Consider the following 24424-nt stretch of genomic DNA (forward strand, 5'->3'; position numbering starts at 1 on the left):
CCATGGGAATTCCTTGAATTAGTCATGCTCATTGCAAATTATGATGTGATTTTGCAAAATCATGTTACAAAGTGTATTGAAGACACCAAAGCACACAAACTGAAAACAAAGAAGAAAAAAAAAAGGAAGTAGAAGGAAAGTCGACAAAAGGACAAACTGGACGAGGCTCGCTCCGTTCTTTTTTTTCATCAAAAAGTTAATCAAGATAATACATTTGGATGAAATATTATTTTGAAAGACCTTCAAGACAGTGTTGTTGATAACTTGATAGTGGATAGTACACAAAATATAGCTTTTATGGACCAGTTGGCAATCTGTGTCCGCTACATAGTCCAAGGAAAGGTATATGAAATACTTAAATTTAACAGTTGTGATGATTCAAGTGGACTTGCTTTGTGCAAATGTATAAAGTCAGAGCTACTTGAATGTGGCATTAAAATTTCGAATATTATTACGTGTTCTTTTGATGGGGCGAGTAACATGAGCGGCTATTACAACGGTCTTCAAGCGCATTTCAAAAGGGAGAATCAGTATTTAATTTACATTGCATGGGGCACGTACTAAATTTGGTTGTAGCTGTTCTACAGTAAACTTGCTCCAAGCAGAAAATTTATTTGGTTTAGTAGAGGAATCGGCTTTTTTATAAGTTCTTGTTACAAGAGAATGACTGTCTGAGAGAAAGAGACTAAAAAGAAACAGAGCCAGCACCAAACTATGCAGACTCAAAAATTGGTGCCACAAGATGGTGGAGTAAGCATACGGCACTTTCATCAATTATTGACGAACAGTTTTTGATAAGTGATATCAACTCAGGAAAGTTGACCCATTTGTTGAACGTTTTAAATAAAATATTGAATGGAAGCTTAGATTGCAAATCAAAGTTCGCGGTCATAAATCTGATAAAGCAGTAGTCCAAATTCGAATATGTTCTCATGCCTTTTGTCATGCTCGATATTTTGATCACAACTCCCGTTTCAAAATACTTACAGAAATGGATGAATGTACAGCTTGGAAATTGCTGCAGACTTTGTTATAACAAATCACTGCTAAAATTATTCAGAGCACTTTGAATTTCTGCTTGAGAAATCAAAATAGTGTGCAATTGCCACTGCTCCAGGCTTACTGATCTGACGAAAATGCTGATTTTTTAAAATTCTTCTAACACTTTATTTTTCTCTTCTTCCCTAAATATATCTGAAAATACTTTGTATTATATGTTTATTTGTAATAATCTATATGTGAATGTGACATATATATGTGTGTGTGATTGTGAATGTAATTTTTGTTGTGATTTCAATGTTCGTCATTTCAATTATTATTTTATAAATACTTCGTATTGTCATATTAATTCTGATGATTGCATGGTCAAGTGGTAGACAAGGCAGATTAGCCTTAGTTTCACCATGTAAAATAAGACTAAATAAATTAATAAAATATTGGGAATCTCTGTCAACTAGAATATAAATATCTAATAAACACTACACAACAAGAAAGCACAGGGGGGAAGGCGATTTAGTGAATTTAGTTCACTTTTAGCTTGTTTTGGGAATACTGGAAGATGATTGGCTGACAGGAGCCATAAAAATATATACTTTTAATGAATTGTGCTGCTGATATATATAAAAGTAGCAGCAGATACACTTTATGAGATTGTTGTAGTTAAACATGGCTGTGACTTACTTGGAGAGTATACGCGGTGGGAAGTTAGTGTGTTATGAAGAGTACATATATCGTATTAATAGAGTTTGTGGTAATAAAACCTATTGGAAGTGCAGTGAAGGTTGTAAGGCTACTATTGTTCTAGTGGAAGATTCTGTTGTGCGTACGTCGGGTCTGCATGCACATGAGCCCAATACTGCAAGGAAACGAGGGTAAATATTGGTGAACAAAATGAAAGAAGAAATCCTACCTCTACTGTGCCAGCAATATATAGGTAGGTTAAGTAAACTAAAACCAAATGTTGTCTTACAAATGGTTGACATCAGGTTCGTTAGAGCAAGCTGCTGATCATATTGATCATACAGAGTTAAAATAAAGAACTGCTTAAATTATAAGAATATTATTTGATAGTTCCATATATTAATATTCATAGTTAAGTTTGTATATGACGAGAAAAAATCTATCAGTCGTGACAAAGTAGACAGAGCATCTAATAGTATAAACTAGTATTGTGCACCTAAAATCCTTTATTAGCTGCAATTAATCTTATGCTGTGATTTGAGTTTTTTTCTGCTTATGTCAAATGTGTTGTTTACGTAGGTGGTAGTATGTAGCTAGTATAATTTTACTTATTTCTTATAATGCTACCGCAGGGACTAGTTCCTCTAAAGGTTGTGTCCTTTATTTAGGTATATACTTATGTCTGTCTGTATTCAAGATTATATCATCTTTTTATTCATTCCAGCAAGATGTGAAATCATTTCAAAACTGACAGTGGAAGGACGAACAATCCGGCGGAAGGATGGCATGCGAAATGGAACAGAAAATTTCCAGGACACCATCCCAACACATTTTCATGTATCCAAGCCTTATAAAAAGAGCAAGCTTCGAATGAATTAGTTATAAGAATGTTGGGGCTGGGCAATACCCCACAAAACAAAAGAAGAAGTGGAGAATAATTGATGAAAGGTAAAAAACTTAAAACAAAGCCTAGTGAGCGAATATATTGATTTGTTCACTTACCTTAATGCAGTATCCCATAACGTTCACATAGGGTAGCTTCTCTTTTTCTGTGTGTGTATATACTATTTCATGGGGCAAATCATTGTGACATGAGCATTAATGTGCTTTCTTGTTGTATAGTGCTTAATATATATTCATATTGTAGTTAACAGATATTGCAAATGTTCATTGAAACATACTGAAACTAGATTATTGATTTTCTTATGTAGAAAGATTAATACATAGATTATTTCTTTTCTGAAATGTGCGTATGATTTCACAATTTCTTAGTGTTGGTGGTTAATACTAGTACAGGAATTCCCTCTTTAGAGCAGAAATTCCCTTCTTACATCTTAGGCAAGATGGGAACTCGCATCTCGCCTAGAATGGCGGAGATTCTTATCTTGGAGACAGGGTTGGCTGGTTTAAACCAAGGTGGTTTAAACCATGGTTTAAACCAAGGTTTAAACCAGCTGTTTTTTTCAAAAAAACCAACTGGTTTAAACCAAAAAACAAAAAATGTTCGTAAAAGTGTAAGTGTTTGTAAAATCTTGATGAACACACATTTGTGGGTTATCACGTTTCACTCCCGTATATTATTCGTATTATATTCAGACCTAAATTCCCCATTCATTACTCAAAAAGATTACACTACAAAAGCAACTTTTTTTTACAAGTTTATAAATGTTTATTTTGTGATTTTTTTGTAGTTGTTATTATTGTTATGTAATTGCAATCGAAGAAAAATTCTAAATATTGTTTCGTTTCAATGTTTACTATTGATAAAATACATCGAAAATGCCGTACTTTTTGTGTGTGGGGGGGGGGGGGGGTCATACAGACCCCACGAGAGGCATTTAGTGAAATAAGTATCTTTGGTATCTATTTATGTATAAATGAGTTTGAGCCAAAGTGGACTCAAATAATTCGTATCTTTATTCACTTTTCTTATTGATATGCAGATTAAGTCGGTGTATTTCTTTAATTTGGACCAATAAAAGTCGTTGTTAACTAACTTGAACTAAATTAGTTCTTCTGTACTCCGTAGTACTTTGAAATTGTTCATATGTAATTCTGTGTAATGGTTTCACTTGTGCAACTGTTTATCTTTTTGTCCTTCTGAAATGACTCTTGACAGGTTATATTAAGAAGCAGGTAAAGATCAGTACATCGTATTTTTTATCAGGATTCCTTCGTGAGTGAGTCGGCAGACGTATCGCATTTGTGGCCAATTAGTCCTGGTTCTGAGTTCAAATGGACGACAATTTCTCTCAGATTTAACTCGAGAAGCGGTCTTTATTCCGCTTTAAGCTTATGTGACCCTTTCCAGCATAACCCGGTTGTTGCATAATAACATCAAGGCGAAACAAACTTATTTCTGTCCATATATGATATGAATATATAGAGCAAATCATTTAAACCATAAAAACCTGGTTTAAACCAAAAAAACCTGGTTTAAACCAAAAAAACCGGTTTTTTTGGTTTTTTTAATAAAAACCATGGTTTTTGCCAACCCTGCTTGGAGATATCAGCGGCTGATAAATCGTTAGGCGAGATGGGATTAGGCAAGATGGGAGGACACCAATGAACTAAAATTTGTATCTTAAACATCTGTAAATAAATAAATCATTTTTCGTTTTAAAAAGAGATCACAAAGGCTGTTCGTTTGATTTTGAGGGTAGTTTTCTTCGGAACGAAATTTGTCGAAAATGGCTATTGTAATTTTGCTCATATTTCGTAAATAAATGATTCCGTAATAGCTACAGAATGATATTGATTCAATTTAAGGAATAAGATCGAGAAAACTTAGCGTGGCGTCCCGTACCCTTTATTTATTATTTATTTTATTTATTTATTTATTTATTTAAGTTGGGGTGAATTCACCCTCTTATCCTTGACTGATTTCAATCCTAAGCGATATAGATGGTTCCTAATTTTCAAAGAGAACAGTGTCTTTGTTAGGAGATGGGATGAGAAAGAATCACCTGTGTATTCCCAAGCTACTTCAGCAGCAAACAAATTGTGATCTGTTGAATCCTCAAACAAAATACGTATCGTATTTAATTAAATTAGTTTTTTCTATGTTTCTGTCGAAAGCTACGTCTACGTAAGAAATTCACATTAATTCAGGTGTCCTATATATCAAAGAGTTGAGCTTGTTAAACTTCAGGTCAATTTAGTTTGTGGTTGTTTGTAAGTTACGGCAGCTAGTTACTTGTGCTTAAGCTCATTAGGCCTAAGCTAGGTTTGCGTCTAGTAGTTGACATCATATTACTTTATTATAGGTTAGGTTAGAGGTTAGTAAATACACATTTATAGTCATTTTTTCATGCAAGTTCAAACTTCATATGAAGCAATAATTAAGGTGTCGCTGCACTAATACGACACCTTATAAATGAAGAAATAACTTCTAACTTGAAACAATGTATGTATGGCTATTGTGTGGACTAAACGGTAAACTTTTATGAAGATGTGTAAATGTGATTCACTGATACATGTTACTTTGTGTATACATACTCCTTTTTCGTTTGAGATAACAAAATTGTACCGGGATAACCAATTTGATGCAGTCAACTTCTTCCTCTACATGAATAAGGCATTAGGAATCAATTTATTACCAGTATTAGCGATGGTCCCATTAGATATGATTCCATGAGAGGATTTGTTTCGTTACTTACCGGAAAGTTTGGTTACCTAACTAAATGAAGGCAGATGTGAAACAGGATTTAACAAGAAAACGTGAGCAAGGGTTCTACTTAAAGTCGCTGTCATTTACAGGATTCTCGTAATTTTCCCCTGATAAAGTAAGTGTTTTACAAATTTCAAAAAAGAAAAATAAATGTTTTCCTGCCTTTTGCGTCTTTTATGTGTTTATAAATCCTTATATTTCATTCACTTGCTTCTGTGAGCATCGTCACAAAAAAAAAAAAAAAAAAAAAAAAAAAAACCTTTTGATTATGTACAGTCATGTCCAAAATGATTGTCGCATGTCTATAAATATGTTGTTGTAGGAATATAATTTGATAACGATTTCGCCTTGTGTTTCTTATAAAGTTAGTATGCGTATAATCGGCAGACATGTGTGTGGTAAACTTCATGTGAAAAGAGCAGTAAATAAGAACAATAAAACGAAAATAAAACTTTCTTGTCCATTTAGCAACATTTTGTTTTACTCATTCTAATTTTCGTATTTATAATTCTTTTCCTGTGAAATTTACCTCAAATATACATTTCCCGATTATACACATAGTAACAGTATTAAAAGTACCTTGCAAAATCATTATCAAATTATATTCCCACAAGACAGTTATAGGTATGCGACAATCATTTTGGACATGACTGTACCTGTGTGTTTTCTTTTGTTTACTTCCTCACGTATCTTCCTATGTAAGGGACTTCTCTGCAAAGTCTTAAACATTTGAATGAAAATATCTTCTCAGCAAAATTCTGAAATACTTCACACTATTAAAAAATGAATTCACAGTTTTTTTTATTTATTGTTTCATAGTAGTTGTGTGTTAGGTGTATGCGTAACACTGTGACGAGAAATCAAGCATTAAACACAGTCTTCTAGATAACAGTGTACATTCTTCATATTCAGTACATCAGTAAATAAATGAATCTATTCTAGCAGAAGAAGGACTATATCAGATTGACAACGAACAAGTACTTTTTAACACCATAAAATTCGTATTTCTCTATTTTCTGGGAAATTACGCATGAGAATTGTAATTTTGTGTAGCTCGATATGATGTATCGATTGATACACGTCTTATCGTTGGACAATGTGATAGTTAAACAAGAATTGAGGTTTAAATCTAAATAGGATAGCCCCTAATTAAGCTACGAAGATAGTATTCATATCAATGTATTCCTGAACGATGAACCTTGCCGTCGATATCCATTTAATGTATGTAGGGGTTACCACGGCGGAGTTGGGGCCAGGGTAAAGGTCTTTTTTTGTGGGCATGGGATATTCCTCCCGGGTACAATCATAAAAATTTGTATGTGAAGAAATAAAGTAGTCCACTACAAGCTAATACCCTGAAAATAAACGTGTTTCTTATATGGAGGGAGTAGGAGAAGGGTCTCGGTTTTTTGAGTCTCGGTTTTTTGACGTAAATTATTTATTTTCTGGACGGTTCCATATAAGACAAGATATCTTTTCAATAAATTGGTCTAGAAGCATAATTCTCGTTTCGGTATTTTCTAAGGAGAAGGACAATAATCAAAAAATGATATACATATAACGTGGTACTGTGGAGGAAGGGGGCAACAGCCTTTCGAAAATGATATATACGAATTTTGTTCTGAATTTTTATTTCTTTCTGTATTGCAGCAATGGCTACGATTTTTTTAGTATTATTGTCACAAGTGTATTGCCTACACCAGAGGTTCTCAAACTTTTTGCAGTTGAGGCTCCCCTCAACCACCAAAATCTGAACGCGCCTCCCCTGTTAAAAATGAAATGTGTCACAACATAAATACATTTATCCGTAAAAGAAAGACTATCACTATGATAACTATGTTTCATTTATTAATCACTAATGGAAATATCTCATTAACACAGGTGATCTACATTGTACACACTGACTACACTTTTTAATGTTATTAGCCGGTGTTAATAATTATTAATTGTGATAAGTCAGATATTTATGTGAAAATTGAAAAATACGAGCAGAGAGGGAGTTTAAATAATAAAAACCGGCACATTTAAATATTCAACAAAGTCAATGTTATAGTCCACTGTTTATTATTAAGGAAGAAGGGTGAAGACTTTATTATGCATGGTGCATTATAAATATGTTCTTTTGTAGGATCTTTTTTTAAAAGTCCTCGAGCCTCCCAGGGAGGCGCGCGACATAGTTTGAAAGCCCGTGGCCTATACATTAGCTTCATTTTGTCAGCGTAGAGTAAATATAACGATTGCCAGAGCCCCCTAAATTCTATCTTTTTCATATTTTTTAGAAATACTTTGTTTCTTTTCTTTTTCTACGAATAGGGCGGGGGCACGAATGTTACCTCGTTGGAATCAGTGAACCCTAAGCTTTCCAACGAGTTATCAATCATTACTCTGTAATAAATATGGGGTTCACCAGGGCCCCCAACGTGAGAGTTTGCGATTTTGTTCACATCCCTGCCAGGTATATAAAGGTTAAGATTTAGTCCAAATTTAAGGTTATATCACATTAATCATTCTGTGTGCTACTAATATCATAATGAGGAACTTGATTAGTGTATACGTCAGTATCAGTTCCATCTTAATAGGTTTTGTTGTTATTGTACAGCACGTAAGTTTTAGATTTGCAAATACTTAGCTTTTCTCCATTTGCTAGAAATTTGCACCTATATCATTTCGTTCATCTTAAGGTGGATCACTACCCGGAAGTCAGTATAAGCATTAGTTCATTGTCTTAACCAATGCATAACGAAATGGCACATATTATAAGTATTGCACTATAAAACAGAGTTATGCGTCAGCTACAATATAAGATACTATTTCCTTTGGTTATGTATTCTGTTATCTAAAAAAGTAACATATAAAAGGAAAACTTGATTAGTTTTAAGATGAGTACGCAAGATGGCGCTTGCTGTTAGATTTTGCTATTCCTGTGCTTCGTTTTATGAAATTTTTACTTACAGGCATAAATTATTTTACAACTAGTTATCTGATTACGGAATATGGGTATTATATAATCGTTTTTCGTGTTATGTTTTACGTCTTATCCAAATATTATTCTATGTTTACGGAAATAGTTTTAGCGGCTGAATCTTATGTTTCCGCAGGACGCCATAATGCTTCGTTGCCAAACGTGCATGTGTACTGTTGCAGGCACAGTAGTAGGGCAATTCCTTGTAAGCGTTTCAAGTCCAGAGGCGCAATCCGGAATTATGAAAAAACGATTATAATTAACAAAAGTTTAAAATGGGGAAAGAAGAACACAACTCAAAGTAAAAGGTCGAAGGGCCAAAGAAAGCGAAGAGAAAGTGAGAATAATTTGAAGAAACAGCTAAGCGCTTTTCAATTTTTAACTGTTTGTTGCCACGTAAATATTATACACGCGTGTAATACAAAGATAGTTTATCTTGACGATCATTTTGAACGTTAAATACTCAATATGTGTTCTTTCTTTATTTTTCTTCTTTTATTTATTTATTTATTTATTGCTGAAACTTAATTTGCTTAGGTAAAATATTATATCTTCTTGAAAATAATGTGTATATGTTTTTGAGCTTTCATATGTACACGAATAGTTGCCTGAACCCGTTAGTGGAAAATACTAATTAATTTCACTTTCTAGGGAAGGTCGTGGAGTGTTACTCTGATTTCATATTGATACTATGCTCAATCGACTCCTTTTGAGATATGAAACAGTTACGTGACCGGAGAAATCCTCAATCGCAAGCAAATTCCCGTTACAAGCGTTAAAAATTAAAAATTGAACAGATTCTGAAGTTTGAAGTAACCATTTTCTGAGATACACACTTCACTTGTGGTACTGGGGTGTTTTCTTGGGTGCTCGACAGAATGGTGAGGTCAAAACGTACACATTTAGCAAGATAAGGGAACTTATTCGGGAGGGGTTGAAGGGTAATGACGTCTTACAATTTGCAAATTGCCTCCTATTTGGTACATTGGGTCGGTAAGCTAATAAAATTTATGGGGGGTTGAGGGGGACATGTCCCCTCCAATCTGGGAACTAAGGGGTACACTTCCCCCCAATTATCCGATTTAAAACGTATTTTTTGGGGAGAAATTTGATGATTTTTGTCCAATTGCCACAAAGGAACGTGAGATGAAATTGATGTCCCCCAGAATAAGCCTCAAATCTGCCCGCCTTTCAACATTGAAGACTACTCTACTCCTCTGATCCTCCACAACATTGTTTTTCAATTTCATAAATATATTGGACATCGCAAAAAAAAAAAAAAAAAAAAAAAAAAAAGGGAACGGTCTTACCCGTTCCCCCAATGTTGAAGACAGATTTGCGCCACTGTGCATAAGGCCCTATAAGTCTCAGATTCCTCTTTCCACCTGGATTGTGGTACAAATCTGTCTGTGTAAGTAAGCAACCTAGTAACAGTTGGTAAGAGTTTTCATTTAACGCAGTTTAAGCCGTGTTTTGTCCAGAAAACGCTGGAATATTGGCCATGATATTTAAGCCCCTAAAGTAAAGCAACTCCAAGAATTGTGACTTCGCTTATAAAGTACCATTTTTGAACGTACTAAGAATCTGTTTTGTCCTATGTGCCTAGGTAATGATTTTGTATTTCTACACATATTCTAAATCTGCACCATAGTTATACATGCATTTAGTTATAAATACATGTATAACGTTTCACTGATGTTTTCTGAGAAACTATTATCATAAAAATGATACAGTGAAACCTCTCTAAAGCGGACAGCCGTGGGGAATCAAAAATTGTCCGCTATAGAGAAGTGTCCGTCTTAGAGAGGTTTCGATATTTTCTTACGTAAATTAGTAAATAAGGTGATATGTAATTACAAACTATTGAAGGTAATTTATCAAACCGTTCTATGACTGTGGGCATGCCGACATCTGCGAATTCTCCACAAATCGCTTTGAAAGAAATTTTGTGTCTAATCTGAAACTTCTCTAACCACTCGTTCGAGACCTTGAAATCTGAAACATTCATTTCTGTTGCTACCTCCAAATTCTTAGCTTTTAGCATCGACCCTAACACAGGAATTTTTTTTATTCCGCACTCTATAAAAACATTCACTTGCACACCAACTTCGTTCAAAGCAATGAGACACTATTTTCATTGTCATTTTCACACCACAACTTTATTAACTTGTCTTGGTTTTGTATTATCTCAGGTGCTTGTGTTTTACCGATACAAAAATTTTCAGCTATCCTTCGCACACAGTATTCTTCGAAAATTCAACCAATTCGATTTTAACATTGGCGCTTCTCGTGGCACTTCGAAAGCTCACAACAACTTACACTTTATTGCTTATTCGATGCAGAATGACTTTAAAAAAGATTTCCGTGTACAAATAGAGGCACTAAGACAATATGCGAATACGCGGACAAAAAATACCAAACATGTCTTTGCTTGATTCCAGCGGAACAGTAGAATGACGTGTCATCCCAAATAGCAGGCAACTGTCAATCACTTTTGATTCTAAAACAGGTTAGGTGGGAGTGGAATGCAAGCAAAGGAGGGAGTGGTGTTGTTAAACAAAGACGCTTCATCTGAGTTTCTGAACAGCCAGTTGACGAGGGAAAATATTATTACAATGCTTCCTTGGTGATACATGTATGCATTTCTAAAAAGGTATTTTTTCTGTACTTTTCAACTTGTTTCTAGAGGAAGTGTCCGTAATATGGAGGTAAATAATACCTATAAGAGACAGAAAAGACTGTCCGTGTCCGTACTAGAGAGTGTCCGCTTTAGAGAGGTTTGTCAACATGGTTTTTTCCTATTACAGTGTTTGGGGATTACAAAATATGTCCGTTAGTAGAGGTTTCATTGTATAATTTTCCCCTAAACGCAAATTGAGTTGCACTTTGACCAGAAAATGCTGGAATTTTAAGCATGATAATTAAGCCTCTAAAGCAGAGCTACACCAAGATATGCAACTACGCTTATAAAATATCATTTTGAACGTAGTGAGAGTCTGTTTTATTCAAAATATTAAATTTATGTAGTGATTTTGTATGAGTATACATATTCTTAATATGCACCGTAAAGACATTTAGTTTGAGAAAAATATGCGCATAATGTTTCGTAAGTTGAAAAAATCACTTTTGATCAAAGAATATAATTAATTAATATTTTAAAGCAGGAAGTATTGAGTAAAATGGAAATAAAAGCTCCCAAATCTCTTCATAGTAAATCATGTTTAAAATGTGACCGTGTCTAAACACTCTTGTATCCGTAACTCATGTGACAACATCGCATGGGTCGCAATGTGCTCTGCCATCTAGTGAGAAAGTTTTACGCTAAAGGTGACTAGCGATCCAGCTTAATGAAATTTATCGATTCGTATATATAATTAAAAGATCGGAAATCAACCCAATATGGTAGTTCGGATTACACAATAAGCTGTAGGCTCTTAGCTTCGGTGCTGACAGGAGCACTAAACTCCAATGCAACCAACCTATCTAATCTTTTTTTTTTTTTCTGCATTGAAAGTAGACATACCGGTTTTACTAATCAAGTGGGAAAGGAAGGATTAATTTCTCTATCTCCCTCTCTTATTCTGCAGAATCCTTCAGTTCTGGAGCAGTGTGTTTGTCCAATACAATACATTTCAATTCGTCAACTAAGTTTGTCTGCTATTTGCTTCCATTAACCAAATCCATTCAATAAACCAGTCACTTATAATGAATAAGTATGTCTTTTGATTCTGGTTCCTTTATAAGATGCGACCTTTTCATCCCACTGTAGAATTCGTTCTTTTGGGATGAATTTTTGCGGAAAATTACTCATTACAGGGTGAGATTTTCTAGGGGTAATTTTCTTAACAGAAAAGGAAGGAAAATGTGTTAACAATGAGGCGAAACACACACACACACATACTCATATATATTGAGTAGACTATACACCTATGTTAGTCGTCCCCACCATAGAAAATAAAATAAAGCACACAACATATTACCCACTTAAGTTCTTAAGCGTAATCCTGTTTCTTTTCTGAAATTAAACTTCCTTACAGGTGCTAATAATTCTTCATACATCCAAAGAGATAAGGTGCAAATTTTATATTCGGAATGGCACGTGTGTAGATCTGACAAACTAGACAGCATCCAAATTTTTCTGAAGTTATCATATCCATACTGTAATATTATTGTTCATTTTCCACCTCTTTCTGTGGTTAAAATGCAGGGAAAATGGACCCGACCTAAAGGGAATCCATAAATATCTAGTCGAAGTTTTAGACTTAGTCTCCTGGAGGACAGTTTCGGATCTTATGAACAGAAGTGTACCAAGAATGTTCAAAATCATGCGAAGTTTTTGCATGATACTGTTGAATTTGAATTTTAAATCGCCCCAGCTGCGTGTCTCCCTTGTTTCTCCAGCCGAAATGAATAGTTCATACGTATCATATGTATCGTATCATTCAAATTTTACTACCCAGACATCCCCTTCTTCGTCATCCATCCGTCGCGCCAAAAGAAATAGTGAAGTTTTCATGGTTAAAGGAATACCTAGTAAGAAAAATGCCCCAACTTGATCAGACCGTTTCTGTGTGGTGCTGAGTTCAAATTCGGCCACTTCCGTTACATATCCCCCTTTGCTCACAGCACCATAATAAAGACAGTATTTAAAAAATTCCCATACCTTGCTTCGTGCCAAGCATGGTTCAGATGATTCCTAAGATTCATCTCTGTTTTCTAGAATTTCTGTTATTGCATGTTGAACACAATCCTACATTAATTTGTTCTTTAATTATCTCAAACCAAGTTGAGGATCCATCCAATTTCACAGTTGTTTTAGTGTAATATCTTAATATGTGAAAGTGTCTGATGCTCCCAATAACCGTCCAAAATGTAAAAAAATAAAGAAAATTTATAGAGCTTGGTTAAGTTTATATACCCAGTGGGATTTAAAGTGAAACGGCTTATTTGGGCAAACCGTGACACTGATTGTTACTTAGAACAGCAACATGTGCTAAATTGGTTAAATAGTGGGTAAGTATGTAAATGTTTCGAAAGCAAAGTTTCCAAACATAATGTTGGCCTAACAAAGTGTAGCAGTGTGTGAGTCTAGTAACACAAGAGCAGCTTCTCAAGAGCATGTCCTTCCAGAGTATACAAGAAAGTTATTGAAAATTACTGAAGAAATTTTTAAAAAAGAAATCCACATAATATGAATAGTATTGCATCTGTTTAAATGTGTTTGAAAGTTGCAATTCATTTTTTATATTTATTTTATTTTCATTTTTTTAATTGTAAATACGTACCTTTATCTAATAATGTTATAGGAGAAACTACAAAGAACTCTAGCTCTGTCCTCCTCGAAGATCGAAAAGTTCCAGAGGAGCTTATATTACTATTAATGTGTGACGGCGTCCTTGATTTTAAACCATTCCCCTGAGGTTATATGTCCTCATAGTAAAGAGATATTTCGACTCTGGTCCCTCTATAGTGAATATTTGTAAGCTTTCAAAAAATAACATTGTTTTGGTTGGTTTGTTTGTTGAAGTTCAGCACCAACGCTATATGAGACTTGGACCTACATTTTAATACGGAATTATAAACTGCAGTAATGCGCTCAGATTTGTAATGCTCTACCTCAGGAATTGAATCCGGGACCACGTGCACCAAAGGCGCACGCGCTAGCTACTAAAGTAGCTGGGACTGAAAAAAAATTAGCAATCCCATGAGAAGTAATATTGTAAGCGTATTCTTGAATTTTCTTCAGTGAATTATGAGTAATCTATGCTTTCTTTTTGACCAGCAAAATTTGGAAACTGTTTCACCTACAATCTTCGTTTTCGTTTTCTCTTCCTACTTTATTCTAAACATCTAAATATTTTTAATAATCGCGGTGGCGTAGTCAGTGATACGTGAACCAATCAAATGGACTGCCCAGGCTCGATCTTAGTTGGATCCGGACTTACTTCCTCCTACTTACGTTCCAAAGCGGCTCACAGGGGCAATAGGTGAGTTTGCCACGAAGGTGAGTCGAACTAATTGGCCCCTTCGATAGAAATAATGAAGCTGAATAACATTTTGAAAAAAAGTCTCGATTGGCATTGGTGGATCTAGAAGGTAAAAACTGGGACAGTCAACACAGACAATGATAGGCATATCATGAGTTGATTATAAACTTTCAGAAATATATATATATAAAAAAAAAGAAATAGCTTAAATTATTTTGCCAATCAAAAAACTTGGGAGCCTAGGCTCCCCGGCCCCAGGCTAGATTCGCCACTGTCGATTGGGTTTCTGAAAAATCACTTTCAAACATTTTCCCCAACTGACCGGACACATGGCTATATTCTGTTCGAATCATCCATTAAATTCGAATTTAATTTTGACTGAGAAAACTATTAACTACAGTACCACTGCATTTATGTTCTTGGTTCAAAGACAAATGTCGAAACATTTTCCGCAAATCTCGAACAAGACTGTAAATATATTTCAGACTTGCATAATGAAGCATTTACAGTTGATGTTAATGACAGCAAATTTCATTGTTATCCTTCTGACTGTGTCGATTAATATAATAAACGAGCTCACATGTTAAAATTTATGTATACTATGATTAGAACAAACAGTTGATTTATTGTCAGATTCTAGAATTAACGAGAACATACGAATACAATGTTATTGCCGTTAGTACAATTTACATAGGCACAATTAAATCCGAATTTAACAGATTAATCGAACTCAATGTAGCCAGAATTGCGTAAAATGTTTGAGAGTGATTTTCTGAAATTTCAATCCTTTTCTTTATATATATATATACAGGGTGTTAATGAACTATACCGACAAACTGTAAGATGTGATTCCTCGCATCAAAATAAGAGAAAAAAATCATGGATCTATGGCGAAAAGTGCATAGTTTCAGAGCTAGTGCTGTTCAGAATCGCAAAAAAGCTAAATTTCAACAGGCCATATTTCGAATTTCAAAAACTGTGGATGGTGGTCCTTATCAGCGTAAAGGAAGCCACACATATACAATCCTCAAGTTCATATTTCATCAATTTTCAGTAGGTGTACAGGATATTCCCTGCAGGGTGTAATTCTCAGATATGCTCTCAATAGTTTTCAGACATACTATGATTTCAAGGAAGGTCCAAAGTAGGCAGGAGGTATGCCTTGACAACAATGGACATCCAATGCTTCAGAGGGAAATCGGAAGTGTTATGAACCAGCAGTTCCATGTCTTTTCGTGTTCAAAATAACGTGCAAAGCGATGTATTTCGTCATGGTATACTTCACGGTTTCTTCACTTACAAGCGTAAAAGGAAACATCGCACCATGCGTTTTCCCGAGTATGAGAGACTGTGCTGCTGACGATCCTTAGCACTTCCGACATGGCGCCAAAGGATTCCATGTTCACTGCTATTAAGACTTATCGTTTGCCTACTTTGAACCAATCATAAAATCAGAGCATATCTCAAAATTCGGTTGATGGCATGTCTGGAAATTTCACACTGCAGGGAATACTTTGTACACCCATTGAACATTAATGAAATGTGCATTTTTGGACTGCGTATGCATAACTTCCTTTACGCTGATAAGGACGACCATCCACAGTTTCTAGAATTCGAAATTAGGGCCTCTTGAAATTTGGCATTTTCGCGATTTTGGACAGCCCTAGCTCTGAAATTACGCACTTTTCCCCACAGGTCCATATGAACTTTTCCTTGTATTTTGATGTGAGGGTTTTAGTTCATTAACACCCTGGATACATATATATACCTTTGTGACGAACACGTCTACTGTTCTTGTTTGAGGTTTACTAAACCTCTACAAAATGGGTATTTAGAGAAACCTGTAAGACACAGGTATCCAGACCGTGTTATTGATTACATTACATCTTGTATGTGCCGAAACTACCCTTAGCAAAATTTTTATAGAAGACGTTGGGTGAAAAGTTACTTGTAACGTATGATGAAGGAACAAACTTTCATACTCCGGGTATAGGACAAAATATTATTCAGGCTCTTCTTAACTCGTTAACTGAAGAAAAAAAGAGGTTGCAATTTACGTATCATGTATGCGTTAGTGTGGGTTAAATAGAAGTCACGTGGCAGTTAATGTATTAAATGTCAGATTAATGTCAATGAAATTATGATCACAGGTGATTTTAACACCTCAAATCATGTAAGGACTCAAAATAGTGACATTTTTATACCGAAGGATTAAGTAACAAGTTGTACTTTGTATCCCGTGTAAGTCACAGTCACAGTCCCGTGGTACATCAATACATTCGTTGCATTTTACTTCCTTACTTTTACTTCCATTCGTTGCATCTCCGAGTTCTCTACCATCAGAAATATTTGGATTCGTGTTAATCTTTTAAATATTCTTTGTTTTATCCTACCATGTGCTATGTACGTATTTTTTGTGTAAGCTATATGTTTTTATGTGTATTTAATTTTCTTTATTGAACCTAGTATTTCGTATTGCTTTTGGAGTTTAGCTTTCTGTTCAGCATCAAAGCTATATGAAACGTGGAGTTATAGACAGCACCACACGAACCAAATTAGCCCCTGCTGGGAATCGAACCCTTTTTTTCTTAGGGAGGGTTTAAATTGTAGAAAAGCGCTTCGAAAAGAAACACTTAGTTTAATTCAGGCACCAAATGCTAAGTTTTTGCTGGGCGCGTTATTATTTTTGTCGGCGCTAGAACCCGTTTAAGTTTGGTTGTTGGTCCATTGCATGACTATTACAAAGTTCCTAATATTGTATAGGTTGTGGTAATGGATTCGCCAAGGACAACACTGACTGTACAGTGTTATGCCTTACGTTACCCATGTCTTAATTTTTAATTAGATATTCCAATGAAGCAGTACGTAGCCTACGAGATTTTTCATTTTTAAGCATTATGCGTCATTTCTCCGTAACTTCAAAATCATTCGGAGTTTTTCCATGGCGGCTGGTTGACTCATACCAAGAAGTAATGTTTAGCTTATAAACAACTCTTAATGGTGAGAAAAATATCCTAATATGTGCAGTAAACATATACTCGACAAAAATGTATATGAGCCCGCTTAGTTGTATGCAGTTATGCTTACCAGGTGATGTCACACTTATTCGGTATACGTCGCATGTTTCCAAATCCCAGTTTGCGATGCTGCTGCTTGCAGATTTCTGCTTTTGGGCATTTTGACGGTTTTGGGAATCGGCGTTTTGACTCTATTTTTCTGAGATCTGATTTAGTCCCGCGTTTATATACAAGCTAAGATTTCATTGTTGTGTATAATCATTAAATAAATAAATGGAAAGTACTATAAAAGGAAGAGGAGTCCGTGTGTGTAGATAATGAAAGTAAGGTGGAAATGACAAAGTGAAGTATGATTAAAGAGCATTTTATTGTTACATTACATATAGGATTTTTTTTTTTTTTTCATATTTTTATTTCCATAAAATATGTTTGTATCGTAGTTTTCATCCTGGTACTGTCACAGAAAATTCTATGAAAATGCTGAAATGAGGGACTTCATAATACATACTCTTTTTGATAGTTATATTGATACTAGCAGAAGTGCCCGGCTTTGCACGAAAAAAAAATGTTTATGCACAATATTTGAAAATGAAAAACAGAGTAGAATTAATAATGACCATACGAAAAAGAACGTCTTCGGCGTTGTCCCAAACAGTATCTGGGCCAGCTTGCATGTACGTTTTTGACTAAACTTGAACTTAAATGTGATTATTACTGTCACCAATCAGCTTTGCAACCCCGAAAACTATCGGTTCAAGAACATTCTTGGTCACTTTGAAAATTTTATTTTTTCACTCCTTGTCGATGCTGATGGCAGCTGAACATGGACTTAGCCGCCATCTGGAGTGTAACTATTCTCTCAGAGACCCCGAAAACTATGTATTCTACACTAATATCGGTTGCTTTCTATTATTTTTTATGTCATCACTAGGGCTCGGAAGTTGAAGACTTAAAAATTGCCTAAAAAGGATCTATAAAAAGACCTAAAAGTATCTAAAAGAGGACCTGAAAACTGGAAAAAGGACGTAAAAATAAGATCCAATTTAATTAAAATTACCCTATTTAATGAATATAATGCTCAAGAAATACAAACTTCTGGTAGGTCTGTCCTACCACAAATTGAAGTACAAACTAAAATAAGAAAACTTCCCCATCCTAACCTCCCCCCCCCCCTCCCCGTGCTGGAGGACATTGTTACGCCTACGTATCTGACTTGTGATTGTTGCAGATCTGGTCTTATCAGTCCAGTCGTTGAAGAATGTCTTACTGGAATTTTCTTTACTAAAGAAAAGATGTTTAAGAGGTGGTGGTGATTCGAGTTAGTGGCCAGTAAATTTATTGTCGAAAGTGCAAAAAAAAAAGACGTTAAGACCTATGAAAAGCTTAAAAAAGACCAATAAAAAAACCGAAAAAGAAAAAAAAGGACAAATAAAATCCACAATTTTCTGGTCTACAATGACTCAAAATGGACATATGTTAAGCCTCGTCTTTGGGCACTCGTAATAAAGAGGATTTTTCCTCAACTTCCGGGCCCTAGTCATCACCCATTTCCAACCTAGTGGTGTCTTATCTCCATAGTATTTTCTGTTTGCAGATTGTAAGTCATATGTGTATCTCATCTTGTTTTGAAAAATGAGTTTACGTGCCGAGTTTCATTTTCCTAACACAAGGAACTCATGAGATACTCTATATTTGGCATAAATTTTAAGGCATCTCTCATTCCTTTCAAGATACTCATAAACGAATTTTATGGTGCCTTCCATTTCAATTCAGGCAGAGCATGTACCATCACCATCTCAGATATTGTTGAAACTTTTTTTATAGCAACTAGACATGTTTTTAAGAGACCCATATTTTTTTGTTTTGTCGAAAAAAATTTTCCCGCCAAGTAATGGGCCATCAAAGACGGGGAGTACAATTTATGAATTGTAGAAGACATGGAAAATGGTCAATTTCGGAGCCTCACCATTCGGCTATGGAGACAGGTAGAGTTATCATTCTTGTTGTGGTATGTACATAGGGATATAAATAAACTATATTTTATTATAGTTTGGTTTGCGCATGCGTATCTTTTAGTACATAAATTAACAAATGAACGTCAATTTATCTGAAAAGTCGAAGTTTGCGAATTTTTTTCGAGCACTTCCGGTTCGAATTTTAAAATTCTGTTTTCACGGTTGGTAAGACCTAGTTACCCGCTTTCCGAAAAAAAATTTGTATCGCTTCTGTGGTCAACCGTTTTGTCGCAAAAAATTCAAGAAATTGTAAAATTTTCAAAAATCGCCATATTTGGGCGCCATTTTCTCGAAAACACCATTTTTTAAAATTCTGAAATTTTGTCAGATGGTTCAACCTTACCTGAATAATAAACACACCAAATACCATTCTCGACCAATGCTTCATGGATTAACTTCAACCTTTTAAAATTAGCGAAGTTTCGCTAATTTTGATGTCACAGTTAGCAACACTGGGAACAACAAAAGTGCAATGATTTGATGATGTTTGTGGTTCATATTCATTAAATGAAGAATAAAAGGTTTTCTTGGCAGGTTTTTTTATTATTTTGAACAAAGAGGCTCTCTGAAATAGTAAAATAAGCCCCCCCTAGTCCTCCGTTTTCTTAAACTGAAGTAATCTGAGGTGGAAGTTACGATTACGAAACACACAAAGTTTAAGTTTACTTGAAATGGCCATCCAATGAATTCTGATGATCTATAAAAGGCCTAAACTATTACCTCAGTATGATTTGGAATGCTCCAGACAAAGTCTCTATTAAATGCGATGTCATTACAGTGATCGAAAAATGACAAAAAGTTAAAAAGAAATCGAAACGTTTTCTTACACGTTCCAAAGAAATTTACTGAATTTTTAAACAGAACAATCCCAGCATAAAAATGGGTCACTCGGAATTTTATAGTATTCGACTAAAGTGTGTCAGTCCGCAACCTGAGAGGGAAGTGTGTGTGTGTGTGTATTGTGCAAATTTTAAGTTAGCTGCTACTGCGTTGCTACAAATCAAAGGTGCAACCTGTATTGAAGCTGTCATGAGTGACCTATTTTCTTTAGTAGTATGATCCGTAGAAAATGACAGCTGTCTTCTTCAAGAATGAGGTGAATGTCCTGGAGTGGAAGAAATAAGTGCAGTGTCTTTAATTATTGATCCTGATGAAAATGAAAGTGGTTACGTATGCCATATGGGAGAATAATGATCTCGTTAAAAAAAAAAAAAATCTGTGCCACTTTCTGTTTTTGTATCGTACATTGCCGGTTTAACTGTAAGAATTGTAATTCATGACTACATCAAGAAAATCGAAAGAGAATCAATTGCTACCGAAAACCATCGTATAAAATTTCAAGATACAAATTCTATTTTACTTCATGTGGACTTCGTTGAAAACTGGACTGTTATACTGCAAAGTGCAATTCAGAGTTATCACCGAAATATGAAACAATTGACAGTTTTGTTGTAATAAACGACGATAAAACACACGATTCGGCTCATGTACTGATAGTCATAGACAAGATTCTAAACATACTCGAAGAAAAGCGAAAATATATTTTATAGAAAAAGGTTTGAATACGTGAACATAGGTATCTACAATTTCCCAAACCGTGTCAGTGATTTCTGATGGTGCTGCACCCCACTTTAAAAATCGCTTTCAGATGTTCGAGATGCAGACAGGTCCGATAAAGCAGTGTTTTTGCAGTGAAACCGGCCATGCAAGAGTCTCTGCGACGGTAGTTGGGGGCAAAGAATGTGGCAACGCGCCATAGCCTTAGGCTAAAACAGATACACAGTATTAAAACCGCAGAAGGAAAAAATGAAATGAAATCTTTAAGTTTTACGTTCCACGGTTATGCCGGTTAGGCTAAAGGAGACGGTGATTATGAGAAATGAATGGAATGGTGGAATGCAGAACGGCACGAGCTGGGATTGAACCAGGGACCCCAAACACCGGAAGTGAACGCTCTACCACTGAGCCACCGCGTCCCCACTAAAACCGCAGGAGAATTCGTGAGTATAGTGCAAGTACAAACTCCGGGTATTACTCTCGTTTTGTTACCTGGAACTGAATTCGACGACTTCCGGAAGAAAAAAGGGAAAGTATGCGACCGGTAACTGGTATTCAACGAAGTTATCTTTGGCTTTCAGAAAATTGCGAAGTTTTTATGGCAGTAACGGGTCACCATGAACTAACTTCATACTTCCCCCAAAATCGAACTTTTGCAATTCAAAGTGTAGATTTAAGAAATCTGCAAAAAGGAACTTTTGTTATATACATATATGTATGATAACCAGTGGTGCGTAGCAGAAATATTATGAATAAATCATGAATTACGTGAAGTTTAAGTGCTGTTTATGCTTCCACATGAACCTTCAGCAGGGTACAGGTTTCCAGAAGAGCATAAGAGAAGTAAAGAGCTACAAACTCTGGGATGGGTTATATATATATATATATATATATATATATATATATATATATATATATATATAAGAAAGTTTCTTCTTTTGGGGGGGCGGCAATCGTCCCCCTAGATCCACTCCTGGATGAGTTATGAGTGAACCAACATCTATTGGAGCATCTGCACGGTTACATGCTATTAGCAAAGAAGACAATAACCAAGCAAATGATTGGTCCATGTAAAAAAAAAAAAGTGAAATTTTGTTTCCGAAGACCATTTTAAGTAAGTGAACTTGAAATTTGTGTGTTTCGTAATCGTAATTTCCACCTCAGATTATTTCGGTTTAAGAAAACGGAGGAGTAGAGGGAGGCTCATTTTACTATTTCAGAGAGCCTTTTTAATCAAAATAATAAAAAAAACAGCCAAGAAAACCATTTATTCTTCATTTAATGAATGTGAACCACAAACATCATCAAATCATTGCAATTTTATTGTTCCCAGTGTTGCTAACTGTGACATCAAAATTAGCGAAACTTCGCTAACTTTAAAAGGCTGTCGTTAATTCATGAAGCATTGGTCGAGAATGGTATTTGGTGTGTTTATTATTCAGGTAAGGTTGAACCATCTGACAAAATTTCAGAATTTTAAAAAATGGTGTTTTCGAGAAAATGGCGCCCAAATATGGCGATTTTTGAAAATTTTACAATTTCTTGAATTTTTTGCGACAAAACGGTTGACCACAGAAGCGATACAAATTTTTTTTCGGAAAGCGGGTAACTAGGTCTTACCAACCGTGAAAACAGAATTTTAAAATTCGAACCGGAAGTGCTCGAAAAAAATTCGCAAACTTCGACTTTTCAGATAAATTGACGTTCATTTGTTAATTTATGTACAAAAAGATACGCATGCGCAAACCAAACTATAATAAAATATAGTTTATTTATATCCCTATGTACATTCCACAACAAGAATGATAACTCTACCTGTCTCCATAGCCGAATGGTGAGGCTCCGAAATTGACCATTTTCCATGTCTTCTACAATTCATAAATTGTACTCCCCGTCTTTGATGGCCCATTACTTGGCGGGAAAATTTTTTTCGACAAAACAAAAAAATATGGGTCTCTTAAAAACATGTCTAGTTGCTATAAAAAAAGTTTCAACAATATCTGAGATGGTGATGGTACAATTTTATATTTTTTTGCCTGAGTTGAAATGGAAGGCACCTTATATACCCTACAGTCTCTTCTCGACTTCGATCTGTTCGGCATACTTCCGTATTTTTCTTTAGAAAATGATGTACTTGAATTGTTTTTAGAATTATACTATAATATGTAATATGCCATTACAGTCTAATGATATTATGTTTTTAATAGGAGGGTGCCCGAAATTTTTTGCACCGACTGTACTTGATGTTTAACAAAAAATTTCTGGCTGTTCATATAATTCGTAATTTTATTTGTTATTCTATTTCAAATTAACATGAAAAAACTGTAAAAAATTCATTGGGAATGATAGTTTTGGGAATCAATATCTTTATTTATATTTTAAATTAGTTATAAGTCTTGCATATGTATATGTAAATGGATTATTACAATTCTTACGGTGTCAGTGCTATCCGAAAATATAGATCCACTATTGGACGGAACTTTCCAGATCAAATAACCAATCTAAAATTCGACAGAATTTTCAGGACCACCCTTCACCTCTCTTTCAGATACCTAGGTCCTTCTAAAATCTAGTTTAATCCAGATTTTACCAAATTTTATTCGTTTCAAAGCCCCACCGCCAAAATGCTTAGTTTTGATTGGCTGATAAACCCACGCTATGATATTAGGGCGCAATTATTCCATTCCATGCCTGAAAATTTGTTGACGACAGCCGACCCGGATCTTCCAGCATATAAAAGGAGAAATTAACTGGAAAAGTTGCATTAAGAAGGTAAAACTAATATAATAATTGAATAAATACCGTCCAGGAAGCTATGGAGCCATAATTTGCCAATTTTATAGTAAAAAATCGGACTGTAGAGCAGAAATAGGAAGTCAACTCGGTAACGCCATGTTTTGCTGATATAATTATTGGTGGACAGGTTCTGTGAAGTGCATCAGTTTGCTAGTTGTTCTTAGAAAGAAAAAAAATCTATAAACAGTTTCGGAAGAGTAGTGTTTCTCCCTTAAAAGATTCTCATCCTGAAAATTACTCCTTTTAGAGTTACGTTAGGCCTGCCCCACTGCCGATTGTGTTCGTGTATGTAGTAAATGTGATTTCTTTTGTACTTATTTAGTAATAACATGGCGGTATTTAATTTCTTTGTAGCTAGGATAGTGATCACAATGCACGTGTGAATTATCAGTAAGGGCTCCTATCTGACTCCCAAATTGGGAGTACGGCTTCCAGCGGGATGAGTTAAATATGTAGTTTGTTCCGGGTTCCTGCCCCTTCAGGGCAGGGGTCCTATTGTTAGCTAATACTTCGATACGTCCCCTCAGGGCGTTGATAAAACACTTAAGAATGTGATTCAGTGAAACAAGGGCCAGTTGGCCCTGTCCCTTTCTTTCCTTTTCCTTTCGAGCCGATTTAAAATGGTAGAATATGAATGTTTTCTGTGTGTATTTATCAGTACAACATGTATTAATGGTAGTGATAATTGGTGTGTATTGGCATGATGTGTCTTGTAGTTTAAGTAGTATGTGTATATTTGT

At 35.2% G+C, this 24424-nt stretch overlaps 1 long non-coding RNA gene across 2 annotated transcripts in view; it reads left to right on the plus strand.

The window, feature by feature from the left end:
• LOC145673816 (uncharacterized) overlaps positions 1–24424 on the plus strand; it is a 67826-nt gene that overhangs the window by 27945 nt on the left and 15457 nt on the right. Inside the window, exon 2 of one of the 2 annotated variants that reach the window (XR_014128823.1) lies at positions 2405–2628. The exons of the other annotated variant lie outside the window; for it this stretch is intronic. This is a non-coding gene — a long non-coding RNA (uncharacterized LOC145673816). The remainder of the gene's footprint in view (positions 1–2404; positions 2629–24424) is intronic. 2 annotated transcript variants of the gene reach the window in all.

The sequence above is a fragment of the Thermobia domestica genome, chromosome 17 (genome assembly GCF_964235325.1).
Source record: "Thermobia domestica chromosome 17, izTheDome1.hap1.1, whole genome shotgun sequence".
Classification (NCBI taxonomy): Eukaryota; Metazoa; Arthropoda; class Insecta; order Zygentoma; family Lepismatidae; genus Thermobia; species Thermobia domestica.